Source organism: Panthera pardus, unplaced genomic scaffold (assembly GCF_024362965.1).
Source record: "Panthera pardus isolate Hobbes unplaced genomic scaffold, ASM2436296v1 HiC_scaffold_13, whole genome shotgun sequence".
NCBI classification, from domain to species: Eukaryota; Metazoa; Chordata; class Mammalia; order Carnivora; family Felidae; genus Panthera; species Panthera pardus.
Window position 1 is genome coordinate 119,778,335 of NW_026526688.1, and position 23,830 is coordinate 119,802,164.

At 38.5% G+C, this 23,830-nt stretch overlaps 1 long non-coding RNA gene across 1 annotated transcript; it reads left to right on the plus strand.

The window, feature by feature from the left end:
* The first annotated feature begins 2,160 nt into the window (after positions 1-2,160).
* Positions 2,161-14,463, plus strand: LOC109246868 (uncharacterized). Its single transcript, XR_002071481.1, has 3 exons — positions 2,161-2,228; positions 2,556-2,646; positions 14,116-14,463. It is a non-coding gene; the product is annotated as an uncharacterized LOC109246868 (long non-coding RNA).
* Positions 14,464-23,830: the final 9,367 nt, after the last annotated feature.

The window sequence follows — 23,830 nt, forward strand, 5'->3', positions numbered from 1 at the left end:
TGGAAACTATGCCAAGTAGGCCACAAAATAGAAGGATCTTATTGTATTTTATTTGAGGGATAAATAAACTTCTCTTTGTTTTTAATACTATTCTAACAGCTAATACTATCCTACATTTTTTGTTATTCACAGATAAACCTATTTCTAATTAATACATTAATCCTTTCTCACATGCTACTCTCAAACCTTGAAACCCTAACTGGGCAAAGTGCCTCAAAACTAAGTGCTACTAGAAAGTAATCTCTCCTTTTGTTGTCCGTGAAATATGGCAAAAGATAAATATCCTTCATCAGATTTCTGTTCTTCAACTAACTTATTTGCCAGTTGTGGCAATTTTATTTAGTTCAACCACTTGGTTGAATTAATATTCATGTAGACTCCAAATTCCCCTCTATTTTTCTTATCATTGTGTGGAGCAACACTCAGAGAAATCATCTAATTAATAAATTACGATTAAATAATGAGGGTTTTCCACAAAGGAAGCCCCAGAGCTTCCTTATTTGTCTTTTATTTGTACATGTGCTCTTTCTTATCTTTCAGCTGACCAGTCATTCAGTTTTGTGGCCAACGTTATTGTCTTTCAAACATATTACTTACTCTTTATGCCAGTTGCCAAAGGCTATACTGTAAAAATCAATGTTTATTTAGATATCACTGGGCCTTAGACTTTTAGAGCTAGAAGGTATGTTAGCAATCATCTGGTTCAAAGACTTATTGCATATGTGTTTTAATTGTTTTTCTTCTTTTCCTCTTTATTACAAACAAAGATTCTTCTATCTTTGTAATATCTAGTCAGCTTGGCACAAGTTAACTACAAGAGAAAAATTTTAAGTTGTCAAAGTATAATTCATAAGAAGTAAATAGTAAGCAGAAAATATAATTAAGAGCACTGAGGAAGTGAGATCTTAATTCAGAAGACACTTTATCAATATGCTCATCTAAAGCTGGTGATGAGTTAAGTATGGACTGATAATTGGGGAGGTACGGTGATTGAATACTTGGCTTGTACTTAATTATAGAGGGGACATTAATCTCCATCAAAATAAGTATTTAAGCTTCATAAAAATTCAGCGAAAGAAACTCCTTCCCAATGGCCCATGACTATTATCTTAAATATGGATGCCTATATTCTTGTATGCAGGCAGGCTTTCACTCTGTAAAATGGAAGCAATATAACAGAGACACAATGGCTTCTTTGGCATTTAAGTGTGCACAGAGAAGTATGACTATTCAATTCCTTCCTTCCTTCCTTCCTTCCTTCCTTCCTTCCTTCCTTCCCATGATGAACCAAAATAGGACCAAATAAAGATCCTCTCCTCTTTTTCTCAGCTGTTGGAGACTGATGTGAGGAATGAATCATGGCTAGAATTTTAAACCAGTTGGAATTTCATAGTCGAAGAACATGTTTTTGTGTAATTTTGAGAGAGCCCATTAAGTAATGGCCTTTTTATTAGTTTCAACTAGTTCTGAGAGGTTGACAAATCAGAGTAGGGGATGAAGGAAAGGAATAAACACTCTTATGCATATTAACATGAAGTACTAAAGTACTGATTCTGTTGTTACAATTTGTGTCTTTCCAAATTAGAGGGGATTCTGAAAAACATTTCTATTGTCTTCATGGGTTTATTTATTCTGTCTCTCAGAGTTATTTCTTTAGAAGGGGTGTGTGTGTGTGTGTGTGTGTGTGTGTGTGTGTGTACTTGTATATATTCTGAGTTCAGAATTTCTTGATGGGTTATCAAGAGAATAAGCAGCCCCACATCTTGTGCTGCTGGAATATCTGGGAGGAGAATAGATTTAGAAGATCCATGCCCAGACTGGATCACCATTTTGCAGGATTTTGAATGTCAGCGGGCAAAATTTTCCATCCTACTGACCCGTCCTGCTCCCCTTCTCTTGTTGTTAATTTAGGCCTGTGGTTCTTAAACCTAAACATGCATCAGGGGCGCCTGGGTGGCTCAGTCGGTTGAGCGCCCAACTTCAGCTCAGGTCATGATCTCGCGGTCAGTGAGTTCGAGCCCCGTGTCAGGCTCTGGGCTGATGGCCCAGAGCCTGGAGTCTGCTTCTGATTCTGTGTCTCCCTCTCTCTGTGCCCCTCCCCCATTCATGCTCTGTCTCTCTCTGTCTCAAAAATAAATAAATATTAAAAAATAAAAATAAAAAAATAAACATGCATCAGAATCACCTGGAAATCTTGTTAAGACACAGGTTGCTGGGTTCTACTCTGGGTAAGTTCCTAGGTAATGCTGATGTTTCTTGTCTGGTGACCACATTTTGAGAACTGATCTAGACTAATTTAGACATGTGAAATTACTTTTTGGAGAGAGAAGCCTGGATCCTAGGAAAAAATAATCTCTCTTGGTATGGGGGATGGAAAGACTAGAAGATAATTGGTGTTTTATAGATATTACATCATTTAAGCAATGGTTTAATTCTACAGGTGAGGTTTTGGAGGGATGGCATGACTTTGTGAGTCACTCAAAATAAACCTACAGAAGAAGCTGTTCTTTCTTGAAGGGCAGATCTTGAGAAGAATGTTTTTTATGTGATTCTAGACATAATGACAGGGGTCATGCAGTATGGATGTGTTGCTCTGCTGCTGGAGACCCGAGCACTGATTTGACCAGTACCATCAGATATATCCTGGTAAGATTATTTTTTTAATAGAGACCTCCCAGATTTTACTCCCAGTTATGTAACCTAATATGCTTGGAATGGGGCCAAGAGTATATTTGTATATATTTTAAAGGATCCCCAAATAATTTTGTTGAATAGACCTATCAAGTACTGAATTGGTGTAACCTCCCACCCAGTGTATGCAGGCTCATTCAAATATCTGCACAGGGAGGAAATGCATTCTTTCTAGGACCACCAACTTATTGGAATAACCATAATGCTCAAAAACTCATAAGTTGTGTTGAGTCAGATTTAAACCTTTTTAAATTTGACACTTTTATAACCAAGTTTTGGTTCTAGTTCTGCTTTTTATATAGTAACTAGTAAAACAAATCCATAGATTTTTCCTCACGACAATTTTTTGGAGTTTTTACTACATTGTTTTCCTAAAGGTTAACTATCCATGATTTGGTTAAATATTTATTTAAAACATGATTTATAGACCTTCTATATCCATATCATACTCATACTTGTCAAAGTTAAATTTTAATTTCTGGAATTCAGAATTGAAGATTATGGTTTATTCCAGTTTAGAAATCTGGCTATTGAACATTTCTTCGTGGAAACTGAGAGTTTATTGACTTTTTTTTTAAGGAACATACCACATTGTTGGATCATATAAAACTTTTTTTTTAAAGATTTTTTAAATATTTACTTATTTTTGAGAGAGAGAGAGAGTGTGAGCAGGGGAGGGGCACAGAGAGGGAGACACAGAATCCAAAGCAGGCTTCAGGCTCTGGGCTGTCAGCACGGAGCCTGACACAGGACTTGAACTCATGAATCACGAGATCATGACCTGAGCCCAAGTCAGATGCTTAACAGACTGAGCCACCCAGACACCCCATAAAACTTTTAATTAGCTAATTTCCCCAAACCTTGTGCATATGTGTGTGTGTGTACGTGTATACAGTTTTAAAACTGGAACACAAGGAAGTTGGTAATTCCAAGATAGGAATCACAACTTCATATAGCTACACGAGGCTAGCAGGTGAAAGATAAATGTGTGAATTAGGCAGTTGTAAACAACTGGTAGTGGTAGAGTCCATTGCAGGCTGCAGAGGTCATATTGTATCTGAGGGCTTTAAAATTCAAAAACTGTAGGGACACCTGGGTGGCTCAGTCTGTTAAGAATCTGACTTTGACCCAGGTCATGATCTTATGGGTTCATAGGTTCCAGCTCTGCATCAGCCTCTCTGCTGTCAGTGTGGATTCCGCCTCAGATCCTCTGCCTCCCCCCTTCTCTGCCCCTCTTCTGTTCTCTCTCTCAAAAACAAATAAGCATTAAACAAACAAACAAACAAACAAATAAATACAATAAAAAAATTAAAAACAGCACTCTACCAAAATTGAACACAAACTTCCATATCAGAACCTTACCAGTGGGCCAAATGTAGCCAAAATGAAGTGATTTCAACTCCTTTTCTTGGGCCAAAGAGTTAAGAGTCTTGGATATGTTTGCATAGATTCTTATGTTGTCGATTTAAAAAGAGATCTTTAGGAATAAGAAAGTGCCATTTTACCATATGTCCTTTCAGATCCCCAACTTTTGAAGACATGTTAATGACTTGAGTTTGTTGTCTATAGTCAGAATATGTCATACAAACACATCATTATGACACTCATCTTCCTCTCAGTTATACAAATAAGGTTGCTACATAAAACCAATAGTGAAAAAGACAGCTTCCACTGTAAAGGATTTCTCCAGTAGGCATCAACCTAGAGTCTAATTGAAAATATTAGAACAAACTGAGAGTTGATGGAGGGAGGTGAGTGGGAAATGGGTTAGTTGGGTGATTGGTATTAAGAAGGGCAATTATTGTGATGAGCACTGGGTGCTGCATGTAAGTGATGATTCACCAAATTCTACTCCTGAAAAAAAAAATTGTAAATGCGAAAGAAAAAAAGAAAATGTTTACATGTTTCCAGCACTTGTGGGCTTGTGTTTATTTTTATATGTATTCTTCCCTTATTTCCCAACCCATAAACTGAAATTTCTTTTAGGCAAGTGGCCTTTTTTATTACTTTGTAGTCTTCCCATAATATATCACAAGCTGTTACATTACAGTGGGCAATGTTCTTTGCTTTACTGAGTTCTAAATAGATTTGTGAAATCTATGATAATGGGCTTTACAACCCCATCTTTCCATTAGAATAAAAGTATTCCAACCCTAGAACTTTGCTTCAGCCATACATCTGCTTTAATCTGCTCCTTCCTGTACATCGTGTGCATGTCGTACTTGAGATGGATTACAGAACGTTGAAAGACTTCTTTCAGGCTGCTTGTTGAAGTGTTCCTAACTGCACCTGTCTTCTTGTTTAATGCCACCATTTCTCACCTAACTGGCCGCCATTTCCAGTGTTGAATTTAGCCTTAAAAAGATTTCTGAGTAAATTGTGATTAAGGCCCTAACCATTATTTACTTTTATACCCTTTGACCTTAACTTTTAGCTTTAGGGTCTAAAGGTGAGTTTTGAGCTTGTTAAATTATTATATCCTTCTACTAGAAAGGAAACCTTGTTGGATTAGTTGTTATAGTAACCATGGCTTTCTAAACTGTTTTTTCTTTTACAAAGCCATTGTCTTTGGCCAAAGAAGCCAAGAGGAGAAATAAGACAAGAGTGTTACCAGCCAGAGGAAGCACACAGCTTATATTAGCAGAGTGGTTGATGCACTTTCTCATCTTAGCTGTGGCAGTAATTACAGCAAGACTGCCTTTGATTTAAGACAAAGCTTTAATTCAAACCTTTCTCTTTTTGGGCTGTGGGTAACTGCAGGAGTTTATTTATGTTGGTATCTGCTGCAGGGGATTTGGGACTACATAGAGCTTGATGAAATCTGCTTTTAAAACCTTAGAAAAACAAGGTGAAAGCAACCTGATGATTTTGTGTGTGAGAAGCCAGAAGAATAGCTCCATACTGGGCCTTTTTACTCCACTCATCAGTATAGTAACAGGAGCATGATAAATAACTTTCAAAACTCTCCTCTAAACTCTCTTTGCATGCTTTAAAAAAAAAGGCACAATTGCCTCAATTACTTTTTTTTTTTTTGTTGCAGTCCAGGACTAATTGTAATCATTTGGATTTTGGGTGGAGCATCTTTTATCCTGGAATATCAAATCATGAAGTCAAAACTAAAAGAAAGGCTTGTGGGTGGTTGCCTACAAAACATCTATAATTTATTTTTATTGAAATTGGAAAAGGGGACCAGAATATTCATTTTTCTTCAAATCAATTCATCTAAGTGAGTGTCTGTGATTAATATCTCTTGAGAAAGCTGCAATGATTTCTAATGTAAGTGAGTTTCAAGAACCCCAAAGGGTGGGAATTTAACTAGCAGCTTTAACATATAAGCTCTTTGATTTGGGCAGGTTTCTCGGGCTGGCTCTGTACAATGGGGGGCCAGTCTGAATTGGAGGCAGCAGTGAGAAAGGGAAGTGATTAGTTGTAACATAGTCCCAATTATATCACTGTCCATCTATGTGATCTTAGGCAAATCACATAGCTCTATGGGTTTCATGGTTTGGAATGATGAGATAATGAGTGTAGAATCAGATTATACCTAAACTAAGTTTCTTTATAGGGATAGTGTTATCAAATGCAGATGCCCTACTGAAATTAAGAGCTTAATATTATGAGAGGCATTAAAGAGCATTTCAGAAAACTCAGAAGTATCACTCACTCTTTACACTAACAAAGAGACACTCCTCTCACTTGACTGGAAAAAAAGTCCAAACTAGTTATGGTATGAGAGAGATAGCTAGTTATGATCTAAGGGTTGATTGGACAAGATGATTTATTCCACCAATAGTTTTCCAGCTACTAATAGCCATTGTGAAAGAGGTATGCTTTAACTATCAAATTCATCAATTAAAAAGAAACCTGTGACTTCTCAGCCAGCATTTGCAATTTATTGGAATTGTGGATGGAAAGATCAGACCATAGAGACATCATAAATTGGAGAGTCTATAGTATGTTTATTCAACTACAGTTGTTCGTTAACTGATTTCTTACTGAGACTAAATCAACCCATCCACTGACTCATTCAACAAAAAACATGGGCACCTACTATGAGTCAGGCACTTATGTTGCTCTGGTTTTTAAGCCAAAGCACACTTCTCTATTTCATATCTTCTTGCAACTGGTTACACATTTTCATTGGTGAATGTGTTTGTTTTTTTCCAAGCCTCCACTTTAATTATAAAATGTTGAATCTCTTTTTCTACTGAGTGGTGGGGTTTTTATTGGCATCTTGGACATGTAATTCTTTAGTTATTTTTAGTTATTGACACTCAGTCCACCCACATACATATCTTGATGCAAACTTCTGTCCTTCTGCTTCTTCGAGGCTTCCTTTATTGTGCTAGAGTGGGAAGAAGGAAGAAGTAACAGGACAAGCATCTCATTACCTAACTTTCTCCATTTTGTGGCTCTCTCCTAGTTGGTTGTCATTGCTTCTGTGATTAACACTACCCAACATTAGTGCCCTTGGTGGAGTAAAGGTTCAAAGCCTGCCTCAGTCACAGGGCACAGTCATGGGGCTTTTCCCTGTGTACAATTCTTGGCATGGGGAATCCGGGTCTGGCCAACCTCTTCCACCCTCTCCATAAATGGCCTCCCTCACAGCTTCCTGCTGCTGAGATCACCACAGTTGGGCCTCCTTGGATGAAGCCCCAGTAAGACTTTTAAAGCCCAGCTATCCTTTCCAGAACTCAAGGGGAGGTACAGGCTGCTCTGTGGCTGCCTCTCTTTCTGACTCTTTTTCCCTTTGGGTAGATTCAGGGGTAGATCAGTGAGTCATACTGCCTTAGCAGACAGCCAATAGAGGAATGAGGTGACAATTTTACTCTGATGGAATCACTCAGAGTCTTTGCAGTTTCAGCCTTAGGGAGGAGGAGGAAGCTCCTGGGGAAGAAAGGAATTTTTTTCTCACCTGGCAACAGAAACTTCAGGCCTCTGAGGACCCCAAGGCATGCTTCTCCTTTTCCTGGCCTTCTAATTTTATTGATTTAGGGGTGGAGGTTGAAGTGTTAGGTGACTATACTTGGTTGCACTGTCTCTTAGAAAATCCTGAGGGGAGCTCTCTGGCCTCAGTTTTGGTGGTTCTCTTCAGAAAATGTAGTGTACTGCACCCTATTTTCAGTTCTAGGACTTAGTTACAATTCAAGGACAGAATAGAGATATCCTGTCATGATCCCACTGCATCTCTTATATTAAAACCATCTGTCTACATAAGGAGTGAGTTTCTTCAGATTTTTGCTGTTAATCCAGAGAGAAACTCAGATGATAGTTTTAGCTATCAAAGTACTTAGTGGTGAAAATTCCTTGAGCAGGTAAAGTTAATGGGAAGTCTGAAAATTCTCCCAAAGCTTAAACCCAGTTGGTTCATCCCTTGCAAATTTACCTGTGACTTTGACAGATTATCTCCTGGTGGAATCCAGGGACCAAGTGAGTAGGAAAAACTTTTTTTTTTTTCCAATAGTCTCATAATTCTTCAGCATTTTGGAGCATGTGACTTTCTGCTTATAAACTTAAGGTTTATAAATTTAGAGTTATTTTGCATCTTTGATCTTTCTGAGACTTCAAAGTTTCCCACAGCACATGTCATGAAGAGAGAAAGAATACACGGTCAGGTTGTTAGAGGATGTTTCTAAATGAATATTATGCTATAAATTTATGTAATTAGTGAATGTTTGGAAGAAAACACTCCTATTTCAAATCACTCCCTCCAATACACCATATCTCTTTCTCTCTTTTACTTTTTTCCTTAGGAATTATACTCATCTAGCATACTGTGTTTTTTGCTTATTTATCTTATTATTTTCTGTCTTTCCCCATTAGAATGTACACTTCATGAAGCCAAAGAATTAGTTTTATCCACTGTGGTACCATACCCCTAGAGCAGTGTCTGGCACTTAGAAGGGATTAAGAATTAATGAATGAATAAATGAATGAATGAATAACACATCTTTTATAGCCCACATTTCCAAATGTCCACAAAACACACATATGTTCTTACTGCCAAGTATAAGAAGCACATCAGAGCATTTTAGCCAAGTTATCACAATCTGTGTCAGATTGCTTTTAATATAGACTATTTTGGTATCAGAAAAAAATGTTTTTAAATTAAGGGTTTATCATTATTTTCACCTGATTTTAATCAAGGTCTTCAACTCCTCCCTGACTTTTATGGAAGCTAAGCAAGAATTAGAATATCTTAATTTTCAGTTTTTAATGATGTCAGTAGTAAAAAAAAGAGTATGAAGCTATCTTATTTTTAAAAAATATTTATCTATTTATTTCTGAGAGTGAGTGTGGGGGGGGGGCAGAGATAGGGAGAGAGAGAGAATCCCAAGCAGGCTGTGAGCTCAGTGAGGGGCTTGATCCCATGACCATGAGATCATAATCTGAGCTGAAACCAAGAGTTGGCCACTCAACCAACTGAGCCACCCAGGTGCCCCAAAACCATCTTATTTAAAAAAAATTATTAATTAAAAAAAAAATATATATTCTTGTCATTTCCAGAGGACAGAGGCTCAGCATACAGGGTTGGGGGTGTGGTGTTCACTCCTTACTTTTATGTCATTCAGAAATCTGAGCTAAGAGACATGCTAGAGACTCAAAGTTAATGGGGTTGCTGACCTTGAAAGGCCAGCATGGCTGTGATGAGGGGTGCAGCCATGAGGAGGTGTCAACCAACTGATCCAGGAGTCAACCAGCTAAGTGGGCTGAGGAAGCTAACCACTAGAGAGACACCAGGACTGAAATGCAATCTGAAAATATCTCCCCAGTACTATATTAGGATGAGAGTCCATACCTTGGACCCAACAACACCTTCATTTTAAAATGCAATAGTAAAAAGATTGGTCATGTCTAGTGATCTTTATTGGGCATTATTCTTATTTGTTTTAATAATTGTTTGATCATTCCTGAATCTGAATAGACGTTGGTAAAGGAAATTTTCAACATTTAACGCTTTGGGGCCTGATCCTGAGCTCCCAGGGAGGCTATACTCTTATCAGGGTCAGAATGACTTCACCAAACTTCAGAGCATGGGCTCTATTTCTGCCTGAACACACAATGTACATCTGCTTCGTTACCAAATAAGCTAAAAGAAACATTTCAAACTAGAGATAAGAGTAAAAATCCCCGTAAGTTCTGATCCCATACCTCTGAAGTCTGCACTTTGCACATACTAACAGCATAAGATAGAGTTTATAATTTTCTGAAATGTCCTTCATCATGATTTGTAACCCTTGATGTTACAAAAAAACCTCATATCAAACATTCCTTCTCAGGAGCACGATCTTCTTTGTGCAGATTGTGTGTCCAGGCAGCGCTCTTCAATTGGGCTCGAATAAAACTCTCTTCCTTTTTTTATTTTATTTATTTTATTTTATTATTTTACTTATTTATTTTTGAGAGACAGAGCACAGTGGGGGAGGAGCAGAGAGAGAATGAGACACAGGATCTGAAGCAGGCTCCAGGCTGAGATGTCAGCACAGAGCCTGATGCGGGGCTTGAACCCACAAACCGTGAGATCATGACCTGAGCTGAAGTCAGACGCTTAACTGACTGAGCCACCCAGGTGCCCCCCACCACCTGTTTTTCAAGAAATTCCAAAAAGTTTATTCATTTTGCATTGACAACAATAGGCAACAGTGAAAATGTTGGTAGCTATGACACACATTTCTTTTCTGGATGGTGTTGGCATTTCTGCTCTTGTGAATAGTTCTTGACAGGCTCAGGCTCAGCTAGGAAAGGGAGAGAGCTGAATTAATGTGGATTTCTACACTCACAACATATGATTAACAAAATTCAGATGTGACTACCCATGGTTATACTGTTAGTTTATTGATTGTTTATGAAAATGAAATTTTGGCAGAACTACAGATTGCGCAGTCAAGAAATGAGAGCTGGGGGGTGTCCGAATGTTCTAGTGACCCAGGCACATAGAGGAAGGATTTAGTTGGGTAGAAACTTGGCCTCACTTGTTAAAAGAATAATGCACTTTCCTTTATATTGCAGCTTTGATGAAAACACTTCTGAATAAGAAAATTATACATCAGGGTACTGTTATGTGGGAACCTGTTCAATTTACCTAAATAACCCTTCTTCCTCTAATTCGGTCCCTTTCTGCTTGCTTACTTCTAGTTTGGTCTGTGGCTTTCACTTATTGTCAGACTCTGCTGCCTGGCGTTTACTTGTGTTTGAGAGGCAGAGTTGAAAAAGCCCTTAATCATTTTCCATTCTCTATACCAAAGGTAAAATAATAGAGCCATGAAGGTCTCCACTGAGCCTCTCTCCTTCATCCTCTGCTCAGCTTGCCCTATCCCTTTTGTTAAAGAAAACAATTGTGTTTATTTTATTTCTTGAAACTGTTTATTATTATTATTTTTTCATTTCTTTTTATTGTTGTAAGCACACTTAATTGGCTCAAGGCATAGAGAAAGCCACTTAGGGTTTGGCCTCCAGCTGATAAAAGTTTTATGAACTGGGAGAGTTTCTGCTACTTGCTTTATATCTGATCAGTTGTAGAAGTAAGTTTAATAAGAAAAAAATCTAATATAAGGGTTTTATATTTCCATCCTCTTTTAACCGTAGTATAACTTAATACAATTAAATACTTAAACAACTTTCATTTCGGTGGTTGGCAGTGTGGAGTGGTGCACCGGATACTGGTCTTGGAGGGCAGCAGTCCTGAGTTTCAATTCTGAGCACACTTCTCAGTAGTTCTCTAGGATATGTCACTGTTCCAAGCCTCAGGGTCCTCATCGGAAAAATAGTCCTGTGGGGTGTTTGGGAGTGTGGACTCTGATCTTGGATTGCCTGCAATCACAACCCAGGGTTGTCACTTAACTGAGCCATCTTGGGCAAATTATTTAGTTGTTTCGTGACTCAGTGTTATCAGCCATAAATGGGATAGTAATAGAACTACTGCACAGAGGCGTGCCTGGGTGGCTCAGTCAGTTAAGTGTCCAGCTTCAGGTCAGGTCATGATCTCATGGTTCATGAGTTTGAACCCCGCATCGGGTTCTCTGCTGTCCATGAAGAGCCCACTTCAGATATCTGTCCCCTTCTCTCTCTGCCCCTCCCTGCTTGTGCACATGCTTTCTCTCTCTCTCAAAAAATAAACTTAAAAAAAAAAAGAACTATTGCACAGAGTTGTGGAAACCAAGTGACTGCCTTTTAAAAGACTTAATGATAATAAAGCACTTAATATAGCCATCTGGCACACAGTAAACTGTCGGTAAGTGTTAGCTTTACTACACATGGGACTGATGCAATGATTACGTGAGATACTTTACATGAAAATCCTGAAGGCATTCAACAACCATCAGTTCCTTTTTTTAATTCCTTCAATCTTTACCAAATTATTTTCTGAATTTAATTCTTTTATTTATTTGTTTGCTTAAGTCCAGATCCTTGCTAACCTGGCTTCTATATCATAAACTGTTGGCATCTGTGTTGCAGCCTGTATCCTACTTGTAATGGTTGTTATTAGCATCATAACAGTCTTGCTATGATATTCCAGAGTCGGATGGTTGGCTTTTTGTGGAAAGCATAATTTTCCTTCAGTGCCTACTAAATGGCACACACTGTACCAAACTCACAGACATCTAAAGCATCTGTGCCCTTGGGAGCTTAGTTACCTGACTTACCATTTGATGGGCAGCAAAACTCAGAAAGAGAAAGAAGCTAAAGGATGAATTAATCTGGAGACAAACAGGCAAGGGGAAATGCTAGCTTAGGGTTAGCTTAGGGACAGCAAACGTGTGCCCCGTGCTTCCTGCAGCCCCTGGTAGTCATTGCTGGGCTCAGACACAGCCCTATTCTCTCTTTATGAGTCTGCAGCCATCAAGGGCATCCTAGTTATTAGCCATTTGTCAGAGATAAAATAGTGTGGTCAGTTTTGCTTGTCTGGATTGGAGGAATGTCACCGTTTGGAACACTAATTCGTTCTTTAAGTATCTCCAGTCCTTTCTGAACATGGAAACAACTGTTATTTCTTTCTTTCTTTCTTTCTTTTTTTTTAATTCCCAAATTCCAAAGATGGTCCTTTTGAGCTGGATGTTTATTTTCCTTAGGAATATTTTAAAGGTTTTATGGGCAAAGGAATGATTTAGGCAAACAACATGTAAATATCAGTCAATGAATTCATTATTTTTGGATGTTCCCCTGACATAAAAACCTGCCAAACTATCTTATTTTTGTGAGAAATGAAGAATCCTTCCTTTTATGCTAACACTAGTTTTTAATTAGTAATTTTGGGTATGTCTGTACTTCTTCATATGGTGGAGTTTTAATAAGGGTCATATGTAGTGAGGCCCATAAAACCTTGGTACAAATCAATTAGAAATAAATTATTTTATCACTCTTTTCAGATAATGTTGTGCTTTAGAAACTTGGATCAGATAGACCTAGTAACTCACAAGAAGGAATTAATTTCTGCTTTATAATGCATCTCACTATTTTTACCAGAACTTGGTGGGACAAAAGTCACTTACAATGACTGAACCCTATTTAAATACTTTTTATTTTATTTTTTACCTTTCTCCTAAGAAATATTTCATGGCTTACTGTCACTGCTGTGTCAGTGTTTCATAGGCCACTGGAAAGTAAAAGGACAGATCACTCTTACCACCAAATACACACAGACCATCAATAGCTCTAGAGGGTCTCTTCACTTGGATGACTTTGTTTGTCATTTGCTTTCATTTTCAACAATAATTTAGGTGGTGATGGCCAGAGGATGAGCTTAATTGTAATGGTAAGCCCCGATGCCAATGCAGGAACAGACGGGTAGAGGCTTAAGTGTGAGGAATGCCGTAGAAGAGATCTATCGTGCAAGATTCAAAGAGTTGAGCAACAAACATTCTGTCTGTGCTCCTCAACCACGGGGCCACCAACCTTCACTTTCTAACAGCCACCACAGATGATCTAGTGTCCATGTTGCTTGTCTACAATTCATTTCCCCTTTGCTTATTGTCCAACTTCTGCCCATCTTTCAACTAAGCTCACAGCGTTTCCTTTAAGAAGTCATTCATGGACTTCCCATCATTTTCCAGGAGAAATAAATTCTACGGTTTTGACTCCTATAGCACCTTGCACATGATGCCACTATCTTGTGGTAGACAAAGATCTGTCTCCATCACTAGGATTTGAAGTCATCTTTGTAACCCTAGGGCTAGTGATGTTTAGTACGCAGTCCTTCCACAATAAAGTTTGTGAGTGAAGATTACATACTTCATTGTCAACTCTACATAAAAATGCAGGAGTTTTTCTAGAGACATGAGTGAGGTAGGGAGGTGAGGTTGTGGACCTGTGCACACAACTATTGTAGAGTTGTGTACTGTAATTACTAATAAACTTGCCTTGGAAAACAACCATTCTGCTCCATTCCAGTAACACATTCTCTGTGATTTGTCCTTCTTTTCCTAGCACAGCACTCTTGGCAACAACAATGGCGTAATGCAGATACCGTGGCTTTAGGAGGTGTGGTTGGTAATGGATGGACTTGGATTTGGAACTGTCTCAAAGATTTACTTTGGATCCTCTGTGATGTTTCAAGCCCTTCATTTTGGCAAGCCTGTCATTTGCCAGTTGTCAAGTAGGTTGAGTCATTAGTCTGGCCTTGTCATCTGGGAGCCTCCAAATGATTGATATGGTTCTGCTACACTTCCCAACGGGATAATTAAGTGTCCACTCAGCTCTGTCTACCTGTTTTTATGAAAAGTAAAATGAAATAAAAAATTACGTTATTCTTTTTTTTTTCTACCTGTGAAAGCAGCAAGCTGGGAAAATGCATTTGAACAAGCTGTTTATTCTAATATTTAGTCCCTGAAGGACAAATTTCTTATTGGAAAAACCAAACCTTGCAAATCTTTTTAGGCTAACAAAATAATCCTCTCCATTTGTCTACCTTGCATAGTGATTTTGTGTACATTTTCCTTTCTTCTTTGCAACAACCCTATGTAGTAGAAAGAACAAACATTATTATCTTCATATTGTCGATAAATATCTTGAAACTCAGAAATCATTTTAACATCATATTTGGTTCCTCTGACTATTGTATTAATCTCCTGCCATACTGTGCTATCAAACATCTTCTTGTATAAAAGGGATGTCTGAATATTGCTTATCTGTGTTATTCTCCCATTCAGGATCTTTCTTTCTTTCTTTCTTTCTTTCTTTCTTTCTTTCTTTCTTTCTTTTTTCCTTTCTTTTTAAATTTTATTTATTTTTAGAGAGAGACAGTGTGAGTGGGGGAAGGGCAGAGAGAGAGGGAGAGACAGAATCCCAAGCAGGCCCCACACCTTTAGGACAGAGACTAATGAGGGGCTTGAAACCAGGAACTGCAAGATCATGACCTGAGCTGAAACCAGGAGTCGGACGCTTAACTGACTGAGCCACCCAGTGCCCCCCATTCCACCAGGATCTCTTTCTAAAGTGTATAGGTTTTGACAAATTTGTTTGCCAAGATACTGGGATTGCTTAGGTGAACCTGTGGAGGAGGAGAGCAAGCAAGATAGGGTCATCCCATCCCAGAGTGGAGGATTTGTCCCCAAGGTACTACAATAAACAGTCCAAATGGCAGTGTGTGATGGAAAGTGATAGCTCAATCCCAGAACTAAAGAGAAATTTGTGAGACATTCCCTCCTTGCCTACACAGATGATTCCTTTCAAAGACCAGGTGCTTATTATCTCCAGTATAATGTGGCTTTTGGATACTCTCCAGTCAGCAAAGTAGAAACTCCTATTTGGCAAGGTGAACCCAGCCATGGTTTCCTAGTGTGCTGAATCAATAGGAAATGACTTTGGAAAAATACAGCAATGGCAGCAACAAATGGTTTTGAACGGTTTCAGCCAAACACTGTATAAAGTGAACTGCCAAGAGTTTCCCTTGTGATATCCCTTTTCGGATGATAACATATGACTTCGAACTTTTGCTCCTTACATACTATGTGACTTCACTCTTCAGACATGATTAAACCCAAATTCTTTCTACAGCTGAACATTTGTTCCTCTAAGGACCTTAAGTTTTCTTCATTCTTGCCTAGTGAGGTCCCATCTCCTGATGATATGGTCAGCTTCTTGGCACCCATTCTCATTACTATATATTTTCTATACTTCTGTTTTCTTTCTGTTTTGAATGTCAAGTAAAAAAAAAAAAAGGCCCTATGATTCCTCACTCATCTGGGCAGCCGGTCTGTGAGAGAGGAGGAGTGGGTGGGATGGAGGAGGAGGAAAGTCTGATTGAACAAAGTCTGAGCAGGACTCCAGGTTGGTGAAGAGGAGCTCTGGAGGCTGGAATGTCATTCTGTGGAAATTGGTGATGTGGGGTGGGGGTGGGGTGCAGTGAACAGGGGTCAGTTTATTGTTCATGGTGGTTTCCTTTTCCATTTGTTTTGCCGTTTTGAAAGTGCCATTTTTAAGTGGTAATATTTTGATTTTGTGATAATTTTATAATGGAAAACATTTTGAGTATGAAAATACAGACCATTCTTAGCAATATGTGGGGATTGGCTTCTTGTGTACATACAAACTGATATGTCTAAGGACTAGCTCTCTTCCTGTTGCTTTGATACTTCTGGACAATTCTGGGGACAATTTCTAAGGCACAGGAGAACTTCTGATGGACTTTGCTCCATTTGGGGTTATAAAGGTTAAGATGTCAGACAAAACTAAGCTGAATACACCAAGATCAAGACATTCTCACCCTTTCTCTCCTTTTTTTTTTTTTTTTGGTCTCTCTCTTTTTTTTTAACCAGTTATATGAATACGAGTCTTTTAAAACTTCATCCAGACTCCGTTAGAAACAAGTAATACTGAAGTGTCTTGCCAATCAAGATTTCATACTTCCTCAATGCTGAAGACGATGAAGACGGAAAATATTTATTAAGCAATAAAATATTTATTGAGCACTTACTATCTGGAAGGCAGAAAGGGCAATCTGTTATATAAATGTACTGCATACATTATTTCATTTGCTGCTGTCAACAATCTGGGTGTAACAATTACTCCCAATTTAAAAATGAAAGACTTGAGTTTTAGGAAGAGTAACTTGCCTAATAGTATCCTGCACTATTTAGCAGTAGAGCTAGGATTGAACTCTGGTCGGTTATTTCAAAGCTCATAATCTCAGTCTGTATGCAATGTTACACCGGAAGTGTTTTTTGTTATTGTTTTTTTTCTTTTTCCTGAAGGATGTCACCAGTAAAACAATGTTCCACAAAAAGTAGAGTTATCCATGTATTAGGCAGCTTTATCCAAACTCTAAAGTGACTGCTCATGAGCAAAGTGGTACTTCAAGAGTTGGGGTTCTGGTCCATTTCTACACAAGCTGCGGACAGGTCCTCCAATTCTCAAATATAATGCAGGCTGACCACTGTATTTCTTATTTTATTCCAAGATTATCTATCCATCTTGGCTGATTGAGGTGGTCATAATTGCCTATCTGCCACTATTAATATGTTTCATTTGCCTACTATGGTTTGAAAACAAGGTCCAAAGGGCTCCATGATTAATTCTTGATGTCTGAAAGAATCAAAATAAAGATAGCATCACACACTGAGCGCCTAGTGCACCAGACCCTGCACTAAGGGCTTTATATGCCTTCTCATTTTAATCCTCACTAAGATTATGTAGAGCATTTGGTATTATTTTAACATTACCCGTAAAGAAACTGAGGCTCAGAGAAGTTAAATAACTTGGACAAGACCTTTTAGCAAGTTGTGCAGGTAGACTTAAAACCTGCTCAACACAACCCATTTGACAAATTCCATAAATGTTTATTAAACATCAGTTCTGTGCCAGGCACAGAGCTGTGAACAGGGATTTAGCAGGGGCACAAGACCAACATGGCTTTGTTATCTAATGAGCCAAGACGGTTGGACTCTGCTGTGTGTTGCATGCCTGTAGCAATGACAGATCACTGTCTATGTATGTAATTGTATTTCTATCCTTTGAGCATATCATTTATAATCCCTGTAATGGAAAAAGCACACCTATTAAGTAGTACTTTGATCATGTTACTGCACTGACCTCAACATGGTATTCTTGATATAATTATGGGCTTTCCGATAGAACATAACTTACTGTGGACAAGACAGGATAGAGGTAGATGGCTTTTCCTTACAACAACAACAACAACAACAACAAAATAAAAAAGCAAACATAACAACAACAAAACAGAACAAACGCCAGAGTGAATGTAAGCAAAACTTTCCTTAAACATGTTTTCAACTGCAAGTCCCGACATAAAATATTTTATTTTTTTGAAGGGCATGATAGTTTATTTAAAAAAATTGTGCCACACTCATCATAATGACCAGCATACACATCATGATGGCTTTTTTCTTGGGTATTAACTTTGCAGTATTTTTATATACTGAAATGTTTCAATAGGACCAAGAACGTTAGGGAAACAAAGATCTTAGATGAAAATGAACACAAATAATTCTGGTGTCCCACCCCAAAGAAGTCATTTAAACCCCTCATGAATCAGTGGCATGATAATGTTATGTATTTATGAAGAACCTAACTTCTCTCTCTTTTTTTTTTTAAAGTTTATTTATTTGGAGAGAGAGAGAGAGCGAACACAAGCAAGGCAGGGGCAGAGAGAGAGGGAAGGGGAGAATCCCAGACGGGTCCCACACTGTCAACATGGAGCCTGATGCAGGGTTTGATCTCAGGAACCGTGAGATCATGACCTGAGCTGAAATCAAGAGTCAGACACTTAACCGACTGAGCCACCCAGGGGCCCCTAACTTCTCTAAGGAGGCAGCGCGAACTTATACTTCCTTGTACTTTAATCTTATTTTTTTGTCATTTAAGCTATGTGCACCCTGGCTAAAGCACAACCATGCAAGACAGCTCAGATAATTTCCATGCCAGTATCGTACAAGTTTAGTGATTGTACTTAGGAAAAAAAAATCAAACCACCATCAAAATAAAGGGACAAATAAAACTGATTTTCAAATCATTTGAAAAGCATAGTGCTTCTCTGTCTAATATAGATTCAAATTGAAATTGAATTCTATAATTTTAATCTCCAAACTTCTTCACTGAAATTAACATACATATGTGGTGTGTGTGTGTGTGTGTGTGTGTATGTGTATATGTACATATATACACATATATATCTCCAACATAACATTTTAAACAACTGATCAGTAAGCTGATCCTTAGAAAGTGCATTTCTGTTCCTTGAATATTGATAGAAAAAAAGATGTTATGTCAGGGGTAAATCCTCCAACTTGGCAGAAAATGCCAAAAGGAATTTCACTTTGACCTTCCTTGAGGCTGTCATTTTAAATTGCTGTCTTTGTTATATGCTTCTTCCCATTTCTAAATTTAAGCTTAAATTCTATGCTAAGAAGCAACCATTTTTATCACATGATAAAAAACTGTCTCTTTAAATCTTGAAAAAGGAGCTTGAAGATTTCCGGAACTGTGAACATGGACATACACTTCAAAATCTGCATTTCTTTGGATTTCTCTCCCCATGGAGAATTCTATTTCTCTGTTCACCCTACTTTTACCTTCCATTTTGTACATTTTTGTTTTAACCAAGACTCCATGTAACTTGTTGCTGTTGATTGAAACCAGAGAATAGATACTGTTATGAAATTAAAAAGCATAAACCTGCCAAATGACCTTCCTTGAGGAAAATTTAAAGCAGGCCCAGGTATTTATAGTAACCCTTGAAATTTAGGACTTAAATGAACACTGCTTACAAAGAAATACATTTAAGTCCAACTTTAGTTCTTTTTTAATAATATTGCTGTCAAAATAACTACCATTTACTCTAGCGTATGTCAGCTACCATGCTAAATGCTTTCCATATATTACCTTCTAATGCTCCCCTGTGCATCAACTCTGGGTGTCATCTTATAGGAGAGGGGACTAATCTTGGTCAAGGTCACACAATTTTTAAGTGTCAGAGGGGACAAAGACACATTTGCCCAGCCTTCTTCTCCTATTAACACTGAATGTTCCAGTTATTTATTGAGCACCTGCTATGTGTAAGACTGAAAAACGGGGCTTGACCTTCGAGCTCTTAGAGCATTCAGGTCATCTGGGGGAAACCGTATGAATAGGCGGTAAAAAGTACCCTATGCAGGTGTTTAGTTGAGACCAAAGGGACAAGTTGGGCAGAGCCGGGAAGTTGGGGAGTGGAGACGGCAACTGCAGGCAGACGTAAGAGCAAGCATGGACACCCACACACAAGAGAGCCTGTGTCATAAGAAGCGCAGGTGGCTCCGTGGGGTGTTGAGGGGCGAGAAGGACTGCAGATGCTCTGCTGGGAGCCGGGATTGTCTTGATGTCAGGGAGGGTTTCTCTGGCTGTAAAGCAGTCATTGCGGCCGCAACTGATGGGATCTTTTGCGTCACTGCATCTCCTCACTCTCCCCACAGGGACAGTTAGAACTGCCTGAGCAGGGGGCCAGAGCTCCATCCTCCACCGAAAGCATTTATTCTCACTCGCTGCCCTTTCATTCTGTCTGTTGCTTGCGCTCCTCTTTGTAAACACATGCTTCTCCTTGGTATCACCTCATTCACAAGAGTGAAATGGGGAACACTTGGCCCTGGGGACCCTGAATGCCTAAGGGTCGTGTTTTTTGAATGTCAGTGTGGGTGTAATAATGTTGTGAAGTCTTGGCACAGCCCTCCTGCACGCTTTTCAGTGCCTGCTTCCACTCCCTCTGGCACCCCTCTCTAACTACACATTTTACAAAAACCCAGGAAACATCATAAATACAGGCTGTTGGGAAAATCACTAAACGAGATCAAGCTGGATTATGTTGCTTAATTTCCATGATGCCTGGTGGCTATTCAAATAAGTACAGTTTTTTTTCCCCCATGATATGTACTGTTTGGCAAATGGATACATTTGTGTCAATATAATTTCTTTTTTTTTATTGCTTATTTATTTTTGAGAGAGAGAGAGAGAGAGAGAGCAGGGGAGGGGCAGAGAGAGAGGGAGACACAGAATCTGAAGCAGGCTCCAGGCTCTGAGCTGTCAGCACAGAGCCTGACTTGGGGCTCAAAGTCACAAACTGAGATCATGACTGAGATCATGACCTCTTCCTTTTATATATTAAAAAAAAAAACAAAAAACAAAAAACAAAAAAACAAAAAAGAAACAAACCTGAAGTTGGCTGCTTAACCGACTGAGCCAATCAGGTGCCCCATGTTTCAATATAATTTCTTCTTCTTCTTTTTTTTAATGTTTATTCATTTTTTGAGAGACACAGAGAGACAGGGCATGAGCAGGGGAGGGGCAGAGAGAGAGACACACACACAGAATCCCAAGCAGGTTCTAGACTCTGAGGTGTCAGCACAGAGCCTGACATGGGGCTCGAACTCACAGACCGCGAGATCATGACCTGTTGAGAAGTCAGACGCTTAACTGACTGAGCCACCCAGACACCTCTCAATATAATTAAGAGTCTTACTCTATTTTTTCCTGGGTGAATCCCCAAGGATGGAAAAGCTATCACCCAAGACATTAGCAGCTGATGGCTACAAGTAGGAATGATCAAATTGACCCATGAGAGATGAACAAAAATCCATGATTTTTGATGTTATTTGCTGGTGGAGCTACTCAGATGGTAACTTTTCAATATGCAATCCTTTTGACCTGAGAGTGCACCGGGAATTCTGCCAAACCCCTGTTCCACCACAATTTGTCTCTTAAAACAAGCATTCGTACAGCACCGTCATCTTCATTAATCCCTTCAGGAGTTGTGCTGGGAAACGAGAATTGTTATTCCCATTTTACAGATACTGAAAGCGAGAGACGAGAAGGGAAGTAACTTGTTATAAATATTTTAGCACATTATTAGGCCTTAAAGTTTCCGGTTTGTCATTAAGCTTATTGAATTTTCCTATTGACCGGGTTGTGCTGTCTCTTTCTAAATGAGCATAGCAAATTCTAATGGGGGCAGGGTATTTAGAATTTTGGGTTACCATTTCTGCTATCCGTTAACCCCAGCAAAGCCCTCTCCTTGCGTATTTGGTATTCTTTTGTCTTTTTGGTTTTGGAGATTATATTCTCAAGGCTAAAAAAGAATAGAATATTTCTGATTACAGTTCCTTTATGTTAAGTAAAGAAGAAACAGTTCTCCTTTCCCCCACCTCTTCCTCTTATACATTAACAAAACAAAACAAAACAAAACAAAACAACACAAAACAAAAAACAGAACCAGACTCATACGTAAGGACAACTCACTACAGGGGAAAAATGAATAGTAGTTAGTGCTCATGCTAAAGGATTCTGGAGTTGCAAGGAAGCTGCAATGCACAAATAGCTATACATTAAGATAATATTAACAATTGCTTGAATTTATTGAGTGCTCACTGCTTTTCAGGCACTTTACATACATGATTTCATTTAATCTTTACATTAGACCATTGAGGGAGGTGGTATTATTAACCTTATCATGTGTATGAGAAAGCCAAGGCTTAAGGAGTTTGAACAATTTTCCTGAACACATACAACCAGGAAAACAGAGCCAGGTTTCAAAATCCTATGCTCTGATTCCTGAACCAATGAATCCTCCTCTCTTTCTTTTCAAAATTGTTTAGCTATTCACTGGCCAGTAAGTTTTAGAACCAATTGGTCAATCTGTATAAAGCATCTGCTTATGTTTTATTTACAATGCAATGTCTTTAAAGATTAATTGGGGGAAATAAGACATCTTCACAGTAATAAGTTTTTTCATCCAAGACGGATGGAGTGGCTGTCTATTTGTTCTTCTATGTTGCTTAATATTTGCAACAAAATATAGTTGCTTTTTCTTCATAACAACCATGTGCATTCTTTGTTAGGTAACTTCTGGTCACTTTATAAGCTTTGTTGCTATTTAAATGGTTTTTTACTCCGGTTTTGTTCCCTGTTTTGTTATTGCCGGTAAAAAGAAATGTTTTCTAAGTTGACCTTGAACTAACAACCTTGTTTATCAATTTTAACTACCTCTAGCAGTTTTGGCTTTTGTTTGCTTTTCTTTATAGATGGTCAAATCATCTTCAGATAGTGACAGTTTTTCTCTTCCTTTCCAATTCTAATGCTTCTTTTTACTTTTTCTCCAAGCTAATGTTGAACAGTAGAGATAAGAGTGAGAATTCTTGTTTTCTGAACTGAAAGGAAATAAATATCAAATAAATATTTCACATGATTTTTTTTGGACAGGACTAATCAAGTTCAGGATCAATTCCTAGTTTTATATCTTTGTTGTTATTGTTGTTTTTAATCATAGAACATTTCTGGGTGCCTCTGTGGTTCAGTCGGTTAAGCATCCAACTCTTGATTTTGGCTCAGGTTATGATCTCATGATACCTGAGATCAAGCCCCATGACAGGCTCCCTATGGACAGCGACCCTGAGATTTCTCCCTCCCTCCCTGCCCCTCCCCTGCTCACTCTCACTCTCTCTCTCTCAAAATAAATAAATAAACATTAAAAAAATCATACAACATTTCTGATCAATTGTTAATTATGTGATTTTTCTCCTTTTGGAGATGTGATGACTCTACTGATGGATTTTCTGTTGGTAAATTATATTTACATATGATTTAAATATGCAGATGAAAATAGAACAACTTGGGATAGGCCTTATTTGTTTACAGTTCTTTCCGTTTTATTAGAATCCATTTGATATTTCTATCTACCAATTTTGTATCAATATTAATAAGCAATTTAGATGCATATTACTTTTTTCATATAGATTCTCATTTGGTTCTGGAATCAAAGTTGAATTAGCCTTTTAATTTTTTTTAAATGTTTATTTATTTTTGATAGAGAGAGAGAGAGAGAGAGAGTGAGCAGGGAAGGGGCAGAAAGCGAGGGAGACACAGAATCTGAAGAAGGCTCCAGGCTCTGAGCTGTCAGCACAGAGCCCAATGCAGGACTTGAACTCACTAATGGTGAGATCATGACCTGAGCCGAAGTCAGATGCTTAACACACGGAGCCACCCAGGCGCCCCACTGAATTGGCCTTTTAAATGGATGGGCAGCTTTCCTTTTTTTTCTGCTTGGTGGAGCAACTTGAATGGGATAAGAATTTTTTTAAATTTTATTTATTTATTTTGAGTGAGAGAGAAAGAGAGAGAGAGAGAGAGACAGAGAGAGACAGAGAGAAAGTGGGGGAGGGGC